Genomic DNA, 15,797 nt, shown 5'->3' with positions numbered 1-15,797 from the left:
TCTAACTTTCACATAAACCCATGACACTGCAAGCAGTGCTGTCGGACCCTGGGCGAGTGCCAAGTGTGGAACCTGTGAGACAAGGTACCAGGAACTAGTGTCACTGCAGCTTCTTTTTTTGGATTGGGGATAACAGGGACAGGCTACCCACCACACCACAAAGGTAAACGGATAAACGGATAAACCACACACTGTACCACACAGGGTACACACACAAAACCTAGTGACGATCAAACAATCACCAGTTTCACGTCTCAACAGTTATTTTGTGCTGTGGCCGGGCTAGCTGGAGTTTCTTAAAGAAGTATCCACACACCATGATCAAGAGCGGTCGTTCCCCATACAGGTGGAATATGTATGTTGATATTCTTGACATGGTAGAGAACAACAGAGATGGAATTTTATATGTTTGACTATGAAGAATACACAGCACAGCTCTCACTGGTGATTAGGTAATTAGCTGCTGGATTTGCGACATGCTAAGTACTGCACTCTAAATGAAAGCATACCATTTGTTTTACCTTCTTAGGTAACAGCCATAATGCACACTCTTACAGTGTGTGTGCAGCACAGAAACCAGCCTCAGTTTATTATCTCAGGCTGGTTTGCATCCAGTGTCCGTCCTTGCTTGCCAGCATTTGTTAGGCAAATTCTGTGCATGCTTCAGGTTGACCAGCCTTTACCTAACATCCTACAGACTGCAGTCTGTGACACGGGCCACAGCTGTAAATAGCTATATCCCTTTTTCCAATGAGGTCATAAAAAGGTATTTTTATCCTCATTTAAAAAATGGGCTCTACATCATAATACGCCTTAAAGTGGTAGCATCACCCACCAAAACAACGCTTCTTTCAAGGAACATGTTGAGTAAGACTGTAAGAATAAATACTACTAAAATCAAACTCCACAAACAGTTTTTGTTAATGGAACTTAACTTTAGATTCGATTTTTCTTTCACTTCACGGAGCTTGGCCTTGCAATGTTGTCTGTTAAAGTGCCAGAAAATGGGAAGAGGCAGTAAAAGTATAATAGTGATGTACTGTTGTAAAATCTACCCATAAAAGAGGATTTTCTGAGAATTAAGGGACCTTAAACAGGATAAGCAGCGTTTCTCAAAATGAGTAACCTCATCATGTGTAATATCAGCCTAAGATGCCTTTAGAAGCTTTGTTTCCTGCCATCAGGACAGAGAAAACTTCCAGTGAGTAGTTTTGCCTAAGTCTATTCAGCTTTGCTGGCTGCTTTACCTAAAACAAATAAAGAAGAAGAACTTGAACCTTGTCTTCTTTCTTCCTGTGGAGAAAAAGGTGTTTGATGTCTTTGGCAGTAGAATAATCTGAGTACTGAGTAAGTTTTGGTGATCTGGTGCATTTGCCTGTTTGTCCTGTGTGGCGTTGTACTGCACTTTACTGTACGGCTTTGCATATAGGCCATGTAGACAAGTCGCCTTGTGCTGCATGTTTCTGGGAGGAGAGCTGTATAATCAGGACAGTGTTTTATTTAAAGGCTGTAACGTGGGCAGCCGCAATTCTCCGGGGCTTCGATGCTTCATAGCACAGCTCTCATAGAGGTGATCAGACCTCCTACTAACTTTTAACACCTCAGCCCTTTTCTACCCCAACTTTGAATCTGACGCAGTCTGGAAGATGGACATCGCTGCCTTTTCGAGAGCTTCCTGATTTCTTTGAAGTGATGGGATGGAGCCTGGCAGGGAGAGGGATAATGTAAGCAAAAGAAGAGGGCAAGCCAGGCATAGGTTTGCATACCAGTCCATTCGTCACGTGTTAATAATGTGCGAGCTTTTTTTTCCCTGTGAGTGAGCGTGACCCTTTCAGTGGGTTAGAGTAGAAACAACAACAGAAAGCATTTTAATGTTGGGATCAAAAGTCAGATATAAATGACAAACACATCATGGTGTTTTTCCAAATGAGCACAAATTGCAGTGAGCGAATCCGACACATGGTATCAGCAAATGTGCTTTCAGATTGAAAAACAAAAATCATATTTTGAGGTGTTTAAAGTGTCCCAGTAAAGACAGAGCGCACATGCAGCTCCTCGGCCCGTGAGCCAGATTTGTTAAGGTGTTTGCAAAGCTTCTGGTTTTGCAGCATCATGCGTCCACAGAGTGTGGGAAATGTGAGAGGTTTACACTGTGTGAGAAAGGACAAGTTGGCTCTCCAGAAGTGCTTATAGGACTGATCTTGAAAGAGAGCGCTTTTCTCTAACCTGATTACACAAAGTTTGCTGCCTTCTTCTTCTCCGTCAAGTCAATAAAGGCTTATACACAAGCACAGAGGAAGCTCAGCAAGAGTTGATGAAAAAGTACTCGTGACATTTTATCTTTGTAACAGTGTATGTGCAGGATGAAGCTGTTCACTCAGGACTCCTCTAATCAGATCCATTACATCTTCCCGGAGCGAATTCCCAAAATCACCACAAAAAACCCAGTTCTAACCAGTCCGTCTTTTCATTGTTCATCAATAAACCAGATCAGGATTCTCACACAAGTGGCTTTTCTTCTAACTACATATGTTTGTCTGCGTGCACCAAGTGTCACTTTACTTTTTCTCAGTATCAGATCCTCAAAAACTTTGGTTCCCTCAGCAAACGCAGCAGGAAATGCTCTCAAAATGTGACTGTGCTCGGATGGCTGAGCTGCTCTGTGCAGCCCAGAATGATGTGTGTGCAGTTTGACACCAGCGGGCTTCTGTCGCTGCTAAAGGCGGTAAGTTTCTCTGTGCTTACACATTTAACACCATAACCAGTTTGACAGCCAGTCATGGTCAAGTGTTCAATTTGAAACCTTCCATTCTCCATACGTACTCACCCCTTTGTACACTCCGCTCTTCTTCAGCTTCCCTTCTGTCTGTTCCACCTGCTCGCCCGACTACCATTGGACTCGGAGCCTTCAGTTGTTCTGAACATTTTATCATGTTTAATATATTTTTTGCTGCTATTGCTCATGTGTTTTTTGTAAGGTGACCTTGAGGGTCTGAAAGGCGCCTATAAATAAAATGTATTATTATTATTATTATTCCTGTAAGTGGTTCATCTGTAATTTTAGGGAATAAAAGAAACACAAATATATGTTGTATTTGTATTTATTCACACTCTTTTTGTATTTCAAACAAGCTTTGAGTACACGAGGTGTTCAAGCTACAGAACTGCAAATATCATCTAGAAGAAGGACACGGCTGAGAACTACAGCTGGAGCACATCTGCCTGGCCTTTGTCACACAGACAGCAGGAGTCTTTGAGGCTCAGCAGACCATCATACACCAACAATACTGTTATAGAGCGATCACTGTAGCAGCAACAAACACACTCGACAAACTAAAGTTGACACCATTGAATGCTCGGGCTTAATTTGTTCCCTCAGTTATATAAACTATAGTGGACTGCGTAACTATCAAGCCGTGTGTAAATCGAGTTATGATATCTTCAGTATCACATTGACAGCATGTTCACAGGGGAGGCGGTGGAGCAGGACGTCTACTGTTGGGTGGTTTGATCCCTGGCTGTGCTAATCTGCACGCCGGAGTATCCTTGGGGAAGATGCTGAAGTTCATCAGAGTGTGAATGTTAGACAGGAAGCACTTAAATGTAAAGGAAAAAAATGTTTCTTTTACTTTACTTTGCTGCTTATTCTTATGCCAAGTGTATATTTCTGATGAGACCTCAGGGAGCAGCCTACTTTGACTTGTACCAGTGAAGGTTTTTTGTATTGACTACCTTATATTTTGTGTATAAAACCTTAAATCACAGGTGTCCAACTCCAGGCTCGAGGGCCGGTGTCCCTGCAGGTTTTAGATGTGTCCTTGGTCCAACACAGCTGATTCAAATGGCTAAATTACCTCCACAACATGTTTTGAAGTTCTCCAGAGGCCTGGTAACGAACTAATCATGTGATTCAGGTGTGTTGAACCAGGGTGAGATCTAAAACCTGCAGGACACTGGCCCTCGAGGCCTGGAGTTCGAGACCCCTGCCTTAAATTGTCTCAAAACTATGGCTGCTATAGAAATACAGAAGAGATAAAAGTACAAATGTTGTGGGGTAACTGAGCTTTTAGAGGAGATGCCTTTAATCAGAGTTGAGTCGGTAAATATGAGATAGGGGAGCTTATGAAGCAAGATGCAAAAGTAGCTTAAGAAGAAGAACTCATCATCTGGAGAACGAAGTCACTAAAATGTCGGGACGAATAACTTGAGAGTGTCTTCAGATTCGATGGAAACCTACTGAGTTTACATATGTGTCGGTGTGTGTGACAGAACAAGAGAGATGGTGAAACGGGAGAGGAGCTGTAAAACTGACGCCCCCCCTCCTCCTCCTCTGAGTCCGGAGCTTGGGCAGCTCCAACTCAGCTCACAGCTTGTTAAGCTGGACTGTCGGCTCATCTTTTCCCACCCACAGACAAGATGTAGCCTCTCTCTGTTCTGGTAGTTTGTGTGTTTGTGTGTGAATGCGTGCAGTGTGAGTATCCTCACGCCGCTCGCCTGGGTGCTTCTGGGCATGCCTTGTTCCTTTTCTCACATTGCATTTGTGAGTTTCTTTACATAACCAGCAACTGCAAATTCCTCCTCTTCCAGATTTTCTGTGAAGTATTCTTACATCTCCAGCGTTGCGTCATGAATGCTATTTATGTCTGATAACAGTAAAATAAATAAACAGCAACTCTCCCAGAGCAACGGTGAGTGAGAGAGTGCTCAGTGCATGTGTGCTGTTTATTTAAACAGTCTTCCTGTAGAAGGAAAAGTCATGGGAAGAGCTCAGCACTTTAAATACAAACATTAGCATTATGCTGGCTTTCCAACAGGGGGAGAGTGATGGATAGAGAGAGAAATGAAGTGAGGTGTCAGGCAGATTGCATGGGATCGCCCGACCACGGAGGCTATAAAAAGAATGAAATTTGCCAGAGGACCAGCTCTCCCTGAGGTATCAACATCCGCCGGCCTAATCTCTGACCTCCATCACTATCACTCCCCGGTCTTTCCCTCTCCTTCGTCTGCCCGTACCTGCGGCAGCAGGGACGCGATGTCAGCTCGAGTCCTCAGCGTAGACAAACCTTCCAACGATATTGTGACGTGACAAATTATCAAGGTTAATTATCTCTCTAAGTCTGACAGCGTGACAGCTCATTAAGGCGCTACAAGGCCCCTATCTTCTTTATTTTCTTTCAGCTGGCGTTGTGACGCCTCTGATGGGGGGGGCATCCTTGAGATGACGAGCTGAGCGTGAGCAGACAGGCAAGGTCAAGAAGCGAAGCTGGTGCAAACTCGCATTCATGACTGAGCATGCACCAGCGTGGCGAGGGAGAAAGGTTTTTCCTGAAGGCCCGTCAGCACAAAACAAGGTGAAAAAATGACAGTAAAAGCACCTGCGCTGTTTTCTCCTTTTGGAGCGGATAGTGGTGCCATAAAATAACGACTCCTTGATTTCGATCTAAAATATTCTGGCAAAGTGTGCGTGAAGTTAATGTCCTTGTCATTTTGAATGGAGTGACTCCAGAGAGCACAAAGTGATGAAAAGTGTCTTTCCACAGAATTACAAGCTAAGAAAAGTGATGCGAGGAGACGCTTAATATGAAAGAAATACATCTGCGAGAGTCAACCGTTTATTTCTGTGCACAAAAGCAGAGGGAGTATAATCTGTAATAATCATCAGTTTGGCCTTTTTAGTCTTCTTTACCTTCTAGCTTGCACTTCATTATGAACATTCACACCGAGCTGCACATTTCTCCCAGATTTATAATGTCCGGTAACGCCGTTTCTTTCTTTCCCCCTGACGTCTCTTTTTATGAAGAACTGCTCGGTCCACGGCAGTTTTTTCCCTGAGTGCGTTAGACTGGTCGGTGCTTTCCACAGTGAAGCTATTTTCATCTGTGAGAGCTGAACCCCAGCAGCAGCTTTCTGACAGCAGCTTGGACGCACCTGAAGTCTCGCTCCTACCCTTCCTGTTATTCTTTCCTGTGCTGTACAGCTCTGTAGGTACAAGTGACACTGTGGGGAAAAGTCACTGCTGAGGGATGATGAAAAGACATCTGCTGCATGGTGTGGGCACTTTTTTGTGTAAACCAGCAGTTTTGTATTTTTCTTTTGTTGCTCTTTTTGTAGTGGAGCATTTTGAGGCTGAAGCTTAAAAATGAATATATACCTGTCTGTTTTTGTTAAATAAAAATTGAGCAAACGGTGTCACTGGTGTTGATAAATCCACAGAAAATGTCTTTTGTTTCTTTTCCAAACTTCCTCCAGTCTCAATTCAACTGTCTGAGCCCCAGTTTGTTCTCTTTTTACTGCGTCTGTACCTCTTACTCTCTGTCAGCACACTTCAGGAAGATGAAGATGTGACCAGCAAATGAAGATGTGCAACACTTTAGCTGATAGAGAAGGTCCAGTTATTACTCCCAGGACTTGGTAGAGCTTAAAGTAAATAATGGATTTAAATTCACAAGATGGTCAGAAACACATTGTTGAAGCAAACATTGAACTTATTTAGATCTTCTAAGACCATCTTACCGGTATACCAGATGACCTGTAGTTAATGATTATTTTTTTGTAATGGTATAATATCTAAATTTCTGGGTTGCTCAAAAAGTGGGAATTTGTCTGTTTTTGCTACATGGCACATAACGTGTGTCTCACTGTCCAGAACAATAACAAAGAAATACATTAAAAGACAAAATTCAGGGTAAATTTGAAAATACTGGCTCCTGCGTCATAACTACATGCATGTAGTACACTTGGAAAAAAGAAATGTGAAAGGATTTTGCGACATTACAATGAAAGCATAAAGGGACAACAGACAGTCGGTGTATTTCTCGTTTAAAATGGACAATAACTCCACAGCCATAACTCAGATTAGAAACTGGTTCCACTGGAGAGCAGAATGATAGCTGAAGGTCTAAATGGTTTACTGTCTACTTGTGTGCCTTTTTAATGATGTGCCTTCCTCTTGTTTGGTATTTATTTCTCATCTTATTATTTTTATTTCCTGCACAGCCGATGTGGAGCACTCACAATTTCTTTGTACATATACAATAACAATAAAGTGCTATTCTATTCAACTCAGTTTAATTTATATAGTGGCCCCCTATGAGCAAGCATTTGGCAACAGTGGGAAGGAAAAAGTCCATTTTCACAGGAAGAAAGCTCCGGCAGAACCAGGCTCAGGGAGGGTCGGCCACCACTGATGGGTGTGATGGGAGGGAGACTGGACAGAAGAGTTTAACAATCACTAATGATTAAATGCAAAGTGGTGTATAAACAGTGAAGAAGAAACACCCAGTGCATCATGGGAATCCCCGGCAGCCTACGTCTATTGCAGCATAACTAAGGGAGGATTCAGGGTCACCTGGTCCAGCCCTAACTATATGCTTTAGCAAAAAGGAAAGTTTGAAGCCTAATCTTGAAAGTAGAGATAGTGTCTGTCTCCTGGATCCAAACTGGAAGCTGGTTCCACAGAAGAGGGGCCTGAAAACTGAAGGCTCTGCCTCCCATTCTACTTTTAAATACTCTAGGAACAACAAGTAGGCCTGCAGTGTGAGAGCGAAGTGCTCTAATAGGGTGATATGGTACTACAAGGTCATTAAGATAAGATGGGCCTGATTATTTAAGACCTTGTATGTGATTCTGGATTTGATAAAGAGAAGCTAATATCAGACAAACCTGCTCTCTCGTCCCTGTTGATGCTTTCACTGCAGGCCGTTTGTAGAAAAATCTGATAATACTAAATTACATAACTGCATGAACCAGTTTCTCAGTGTCACTCTGAGACAGGATGTTTCTAGAGATGTTGCACAAATTAAAGAAAGCCATCCTACATATTTGTTTAATATGCAGACTGAAGAGACTGTGTTTTCCTTCTTTCACCCCAACCGGTCGCAGCAGATGGCCCCGCCCCTCCCTGAGCCTGGTTCTGCCGGAGGTTTCTTCCTGTTAAAAGGGAGTTTTTCCTTCCCACTGTCGCCAAAGTGCTTGCTCACAGGGGGTCATATGATTGTTGGGTTTTTCTCTGTATGTATTATTGTGCGATCTACTGTACAATATAAAGCGCCTTGAGGCGACTTTTGTTGTGATTTGGCGCTGTATAAATAAAATTGAATTGAATTGAATTGAAAGAACACAGAAGTCAAAAACACCTCCAACAGTGTTATCAGAAGCCAAGTTAATGCCAGTATCTGGTTAGACACCATATTTCTAAGACTTCAGGGCTGAGTACAGTAACCTCAGTTTGATCTGAATTTATAGGCAAACATTTAGAGATCATTAAGGTCTTTATGTCATTCTTGAAGTTTAACTAACTGGTGTTTCATCTGGCTTCATGCGTAGATAAAGCTGGGTATCATCTGCATAGCAATGGAAGTTTAAGCTATTCATTTGAATGATGCTGCCTAAGGGAAGCATTTGTAATGTAAACAGAATTGATCCTAGCACTGAACCCTGTGGAACTCCATTAATAACCTTTATGTGTGAAGAGGACTCTCCATTGAACACCAAACCTTTACGTTACGACTGGATCATTTAGGGCTTTGAATGCTTTGAAAGTTACAAAAGGTCAATGGACAGAAGCTAATGTGAAGGAATATGAGTGAGCATTGAACTTTTTATCTTAAAGTGTGAACAATGTTATAAATACAGTTACGCTGTTTTAAATAATAAAAAAAATCATTATTATACAACTTTTTTTACACTTCTTCACTTCTTTCGGTCAACTTAAACAAATGAGCTGCTGCAATTCTGAAGTTTCCAGGATATAATTAAATGTTCCATCCTCTAAAGGTGCACAGTACGTTATATTTTCAGATGATCAGTGGGTCAAACTGACAGGAGAAACTCTTCTTACAACACTGCACAGAATGTAATCAGACCCGGGGGAACTCAGTCATGAAATGTTTTTGGTAAGAAACCTTTCCCACAATGGCGCTGCGCTTTCTGCCCTGCTCTGACAGGCAGTCAGGACTCAAAGAGAGGAAGTGTGTAGCTCTCTCAGTTCGTTTGAATAAGGTCACACATTTATTCTAAAAGAGGAAGTGTTGATATTCAAACTGAAGAGTTACTATCCTCACCCATCTGTTCCATCTGACAGTGTTTGTCATGTTAGTCCCAAAAGCCTGAGTCATCTTTGAGTATAAACTAAACAACACCTCTGTACTTTAACCAGGGAGGGAAGTTACTTCATGAAGGGCTGTGCACTCTGCTGGCAGAGCGTCTGTTATTAAGCTGCCATTGCTCTGATTTGCTTTCTTACACTCCAGATGATGAACACAAGGCTAGCTGGCAGAGAGTAGCCATCTGTCGCTCATTAAAAACCTGCAGAAGGAGGGGAGAGACAGGTCACCACTGGACACAGCATTCAGACATTATACAGCACACACACACACACACACACACACACACACACACACATTGTGAAAGAAAAATCTCCTTTGGGATACTGGATCTGCCATGAGATCAGAGACTAATCAGAGTTGCATCCTTGTTAGGAAGCTTAAACTGTGCATATGAAGACGTGTGTCTGGAGACCGCGGGCCTTACGGGACCAAGTGCATCTTGTAGAGTTCACAGAGTTTATCTGCACCTTTAAAAAAGCACCTATAATTGTAATTTTGCAGCGTTCATGCAAACCTTACCCTGTGTGCACTGCTCAGATCAGAGGAACACTTTTTATTCACATTAAACTTCTGGGTTATTGATCTGATCAGTTAAGTAGCAGAGGGCATTGTTGATCAGTTTGATAAAATTAACAACAGTTTCAGCAGAGGGGCAACAATGAAACAACCTGTAAACAGGAATGATGCTACAGGTGGAGGCCGCCGACATGTTTCTCTCTCCTCATCTTTTGGCTGGAGTCGGTGTCACTGCTGGTAGCATGAGCTGAAGGCTGCACAGGTAGTCCAACTCCTCCGATGCCTCATGTGGTGAGTATGCAGGCAGGTCCTGGAGGATGAATGAATTGATACAACTGAACAACAACAGAACAGCTCTGGGCCATTATGAAGCCTCCCGGTTGCACCTTGGGCCGTCCAGAAACCCTGATGCCCTGCTCCAGATCCCACAGGACACCATCTGTCATCTCATTAGGAGCCCCGACATTCTCAGGTATGTATACAAACATAAGAGGACCATTTTGAGTTGCTGCAATTAAATTTCAGCAAAATGGACCAGCCTCTCGCGTCATTTTTTCACTTTGATTTCTGGGCTGTCTTTGAGTTCAGCCCTCTGTAAGTTGATCATTTCCATCGAACAATACGGCGTCCTTTCATTCCTACACACACATCAGCCAGTATATATGTCTACATATGTCTATATCTGTCTATCAGACATCAAACGTGATTTTTCTTGTGTTTTGTAAGTAAGTGTTCTGAGCAGTGTACAAAAACTTTTCCCCTTTAAGATTAAAAGGATGAGACATCTGCCCAAATCAGTCTAGAGGCACATCTTGGTAACACCTCTGTGCATTTGTTTAGCAGTTATTTTTGATGCACCTATCGCAATAAGGGGCTCGAAAAGCCCCTTATTGCGATAGGTGCTCCCCACACGTTCCTCCAATGGTCAAACACACATAAAATCTACACACACCAGTAAAATCAGACTTTTTTAAATGTAGTTCAGCTCGCTATACCCACCGTGCAACTGCAAAGCTGCACAACATTATTTCTGTTATTCCCTGTTTTACTGTAATAAGTAGTGGAGATGTGACTGCCACCACGGGCTCTTTACATTACAGAAACAGAATGACTGGCTTGCTTTAAAGGTTTTGGGAAGCTTGGGTGAATACACTTCAGTTTGTGATCCCGATCCTCAGCATAGCTGTGGACTATGATGCAGTTACAGCTGGCAGATTTAAGAACTATGCCACTTACAGCCACACCATCCTGAGCATGCTCGATCTAGTCTGATCTCGGATGCTAAGCAGGGTTGGGCCTCGTTAAATGGGCAAACACTGTTGTCCATCCAAGCTCGTATAATCGTCAGGCTATCACTGTTGCTGTGTTTGGTGCTCTATAAATAAAACTGAATTGAGCGTGTGTGAGAGAGTTTCCTGTAGCTAGATTATCAGTAGGATTTGTTTTTATTTTCTTTTATTTTTTAATCAGTGCAGCAGTGAGAGGTGTGTGTGGGACACGTTCTCTGTCCGTGCACCACGACAGAGACCGAGTGCGTGGTGCCGTCTCCTGATGGTAACATAGTGACTGACAGCGAAGAAGCATCACTCTGCATCAGCCTCGTGTCCTCTTTTACGTTGAAGCTGGTTTTCCCTCCTGTCTTGTTTTGGCAGCACCTCCTGCTTTACTTCCTTCTTTTTAAGCTATTTTTTCCTGCCTGCCTGCCTCTACATCCTACATTTGGTTCTTCTGTCCACCCCACACAAGCATTAACTGCAATTGTTTCCCTGTCTGAAAGCCAAACTGTGAATGACAGTTTCTGTTCTCAGAACCATTCTTTTTCAATAAAACTCAGAGGACACACATTTATAGAGAGTGGCACATCCAGCGAGAAAACAAACCAGCCTAAATTCTGTTTAACCACCTTGTGAAAATGTTGTCAGCGGCCGTCAGCGCGCTCCTTGGCTGAGATCTTACATTACTGCTTTCTTTATCACCTGCTCCGTCCCTCCCACCATCCAGCCCACCATCTATTTCCCAGGTCACTGATGGGTAATTGGAGCTTTCTGACAGGAAGTGACACTCTGTGTTGTTTCTTCGCTCTGTCATGTTGTGAAGAAGCATGTTCGTTTATAATTTGCATTAAAGCCCTTAGAGGAACCTGGTGCCTGATGCTGCTGCTGCTGGTGGGCAGTGTCAGAGTGCAGCTGACCTTCAAGAAGCACATATACTGGCAGTGGGTGGGGTTGGGGGTGGGGGTGGGGGGTAAGTGGGAATTTTGGGGAGTTCTTTATCTTTTCACAACCAAAAACCGAGGCAAGAATCCTCTTCACGACAACTCTGGCGACACCCTCTAAAGCAGTGTGTGCTGCTGCTCTGCTGGGATATTTATACCAGAGCGTACTGTCAAGCCAGCCCCCTCCTCCCCCCCACACAGTTTTCAAACCGCTGCACTTGTTGACAGCGTCTCGTGCTCCAGTTCATTTGTGTAGATGACCTGTCAAACCAGCAGCCTCTGGCTAATGCTGAGGAGCTCAAGCAGGAGGTTCGTCATCACTGCTATTAATAGCGTTATCACTTCTGGGACAACAAGAGGAACAGATCCAGAAAGCAAAATTCAATCCATCCTCTTTACAGAAGAATAGCACCATTTATTGTTAAGCCACGTCCTTCCTGCGGCCCGAGACGGCGTGTTGTCTCTTGTCGTCCATTTTTGTCTGAATCAATCGGCCCTGCTGATGAGTTACAGCTCTGTAGTTTAGACACTGTTGGTACAGTGGTGTCACATGAATTGTTCTCACTATAAAAATCAAGTGCATTTCAATGTTAATGCACCTCGCACAGACAAAGTCGTTCTCCCATTCTGGGATCACTCCAAAGCTGTATGTCTTTGAGACATAAGGAAATTAGATTAAAGACTGTAAAGCTGCACCGAGTGAACTGCTCGGTCCCCGTTAATCACTTGTGTAAGTGCTCAGGGGGAGCTTGGACAAAGGTGAGATGAGCACTTTTCTCTTTTCTGTTTTTCAGGGGACAAAAACATGAAAGTTTTCCATGAACATGTTCAGAAAGATGAGCAGCTACATGGCTGAGTCTTGCTGGAGACAACACGTGCAGCATGTCTAAGAGCTGTTTCCATTAACGGGTGTGTGTTGCTTCAGAGAGCCACCACTGATTGTGGATTGCGGGAGCTCCAAGGCACATATATGTAATTTTGATGACGACCCTTTTGCTCTGATGATGCCAAAGCACTGCAGTAAAACATTTTAAGGATTGCAGCACCAACACTTACTTAAAGGACAAATTTGTTTTGAGCAATAATATCGATTGTGGAATAAACTCAGTCTTCATCCTGTGATAAATGACTTCGTTAGAGCAAATATGAATCCTGTCACAAGTTGAATTTTTGGCTGGTGAATGATCAACAGTATCTTCTAGCAACAGATGGGAGACACAAATGATGCTGTTACTGCTGATAGTCAGGAGCATCTCATCCTGCCAGCCCAGCTCTGTGTTTGTGTGGCAAAAAGCACAGAACGGCACTGGGGTGCCTTTTAAACGCACATTGTCAGCGAGTCGGGTAATTGCTTCATATGCTGCATTTGATTCCATTACAGAGGGGCTGAGTGACAGGATGAGCCCCGTCGTCACACAGTGACTCATCCGGTCCAAAAACGATCGAGCCCACAAACAGCCTGGATGTGCTGCTGGTGATGATGATGACGACGACGTGTATGTGCCAGTTGCCAATTAAAATGTTGACTTTGGTGAGAAGGGAAAATGAATAGTGACAAGTGTGGCGAGTGGGCTGTCAGAGTTGTGCAGTTTAATGACATCAAACACAAATGCCAGAATAAGAGGTCTGATTAAAGGTTTTCTTTGGGCAGCGAGCAACAGTGACAGACGGACTAATGACAGCCTTAAAACACCAGTTGTGTTGAAATCACTCCTGTTAAATTCTACTTTGAGTGACATGGGAGGTGAAATCACTGATTTTTACACAAACATAAAAGAAAACTATACTTAGCTCATCAGTGTACATGTAAGTGGACACTTGAGTGGGTAACGTGAGCAGCTGTTGTGTCTGTTCTCTGTATTCTCGCAGTGCTGTAAGGTTTGTTTTTCAAACACTAACTCAGGTTTTTGGAAATGGGACGTCTTCCTTTTTAGAGAATGGATTCAAATCCTCCTTTTGCGTGGTCTTCCTGTGCCTGCAGAGATTTTCTCCCCGATTCAAAGATGTGCATCCGATGTTAGCTGGTGATTCAACATTGTCTTTCAGTGTGATCGTGAAGGGTTCTGTCTTTATGTGTTACACCTATGCTGGACTGGGATGGGGTCAAGTATCCCTGGAACACTAGTTGGATGGGGGGGATTAAACCTGGAGTGGGTAACGAGGTTTTAGTGTCATCTGAATAAACATAGACAAACATTGTGGGAGGGAACCAGTCTCCTGAAGCTCTGACTGGAGACTTTGGCCAATCACAGCTCAGGTGAGTGACAGACAGTATTTAGGATCCAGTCTTTTATCTGATTTTCAGCAGAACAATTCACCTTGAAAGGTGAGAGTCAATTTATGCCAAAATGAAGCTCAGAAATCTTTTTTTTTAGCTTATGAGACATGGACCGCCGAGGGAAGAGCTGTGGCTATTTTCTATTTTACAATTCTGGCTATTTTACATTTTCTTTTGCACATTTTTGCCTACTGCTCATTAAACTAATCAAATTTGGTTTACAGGGCCTGGAAAGTACTATTGCATATGTGAAAAGGTGTGGTATGTCTCAAAAAGTATTGCCACACACGACGTCACTTGAATCATCGGTGGTCAGGGCTGAAGACTGCAAGTTAAATGAGGGAGTTAAAAAGACATTACCTCCTCATTTTTGCTCCAGGCTGAACACCACAATGACTGCAATCCTACCAGTCAAGTGCTTGTTTGTCACAAAGCCAAGACTGAGTATGGACCAGCGTGGTGTAATCACTCTGCTCCATCCATGGAGCTTTGTGCAAGCAGGCAGCATCTGCCCTGATGGGAAAGTAACCTCAAAGTGCAACTTGACTCTTATTGACTAGCTCTCATAGATGTGGAAAAATAACAGCAGTAGGAGAAAATGGAAAAGTAGCTCTGTATTTTTTATAGAAAACATTGAACTCTATTTCTGCTTTTCATGAAAGATTTTAGAGCAAATACTGAGCAGACTTGTGAAATTATGTCTAAATAAAGCTTTTAAAATGTGGAAATGGTGCTGTGGGAAAGGTTTGAGAACTTGGAGTAATATAAGAAATGTGTGCAACTCCTGCAGGTCCCCGCTGCAGGTCCCCGCAACAGTAGACGGTGCAGGAACCGTCCACTTTGAATAGGATGATCACCAGGATTTGGAGCACGTTGCTAATTGGTTCTGATGATCTGAAAAGTGAACACCTCCCTAATAGAGCGCTGCTTCTTAAAATGTCAATCAAGAAGTGAATGTAAAGTGTTGAGCTGATTTTAAAGCAGCATGAAAGCAGCCAGTTCTCCCCTGACATTAAACCATTTCTCTTATTTTCTCGGGCTGACAGGCGGCGCAGCATCCTGCAGACTGTGAAATGATGGATTTCTCGCAGATGTGCAGAGCTCTGAATGGGGAAGAAGTGAACGGGAAAGGGGATAGAGAGGTTTGTTAATGGCAAAGTGGCTGGGCGGGAACGACTTCCCACTTGGGCTGCCTGTCAGGTACACCTGCTCCAAAATGCGGTCACCTCACGTCATCATCTCCTTGAGTCAAAGTCAGCGTCAGCAGCAGCTGCCTGGGCCACAGCTCTGGGGACAGAGCTCTAAGGCAAACATCAAGGGAGGCTGTTTTTCACAGTTAAATTTAAATTAGTCTCCAGTTCACATCAATTTCTAAACCACAGGTGCACAGAGAGTGGCCTGTGTCATCTTCGATGGGCACTCGGTGGGTTCTGTCACATGCGAGATGGAGGAGAATGTCTTTTTTTATGCTTGGAAGGGCATGGCTCATTTCCCTCATGCAAATGAGCGCTGCAAGCGAAAGGGGAAGGCAAATGCTATTGGAAGGCTGACAGTGGTGTGTGGAAAATGTTGTGTGACTGGCACTGAGACTAGTACAGTCCCCCAGTGTGTGCCACAGAAGGGAAAGACGGAGCGAGCCAAAAAAGGGGTGTGTGGAGGTGGGGGGAGGTGGGGATTTCCT

At 43.5% G+C, this 15,797-nt stretch overlaps 1 long non-coding RNA gene across 2 annotated transcripts; it reads left to right on the top strand.

Moving 5' to 3' along the window:
- Nucleotides 1-4,756: 4,756 nt before the first annotated feature.
- On the top strand, nt 4,757-6,189 carry LOC102083209 (uncharacterized). 2 transcript variants are annotated; one of them, XR_003221975.1, is made up of 3 exons: nt 4,757-5,077; nt 5,179-5,351; nt 5,541-6,189. It is a non-coding gene; the product is annotated as an uncharacterized LOC102083209 (long non-coding RNA). The 2 variants fall into 2 exon arrangements; XR_267700.4 differs by having other exon boundaries at nt 4,757-5,098.
- Nucleotides 6,190-15,797: the final 9,608 nt, after the last annotated feature.

The sequence above is a fragment of the Oreochromis niloticus genome, linkage group LG10 (genome assembly GCF_001858045.2).
Source record: "Oreochromis niloticus isolate F11D_XX linkage group LG10, O_niloticus_UMD_NMBU, whole genome shotgun sequence".
In the NCBI taxonomy this organism is placed as follows: domain Eukaryota; kingdom Metazoa; phylum Chordata; class Actinopteri; order Cichliformes; family Cichlidae; genus Oreochromis; species Oreochromis niloticus.
This window is presented reverse-complemented; position numbering and strand designations above follow the sequence as displayed.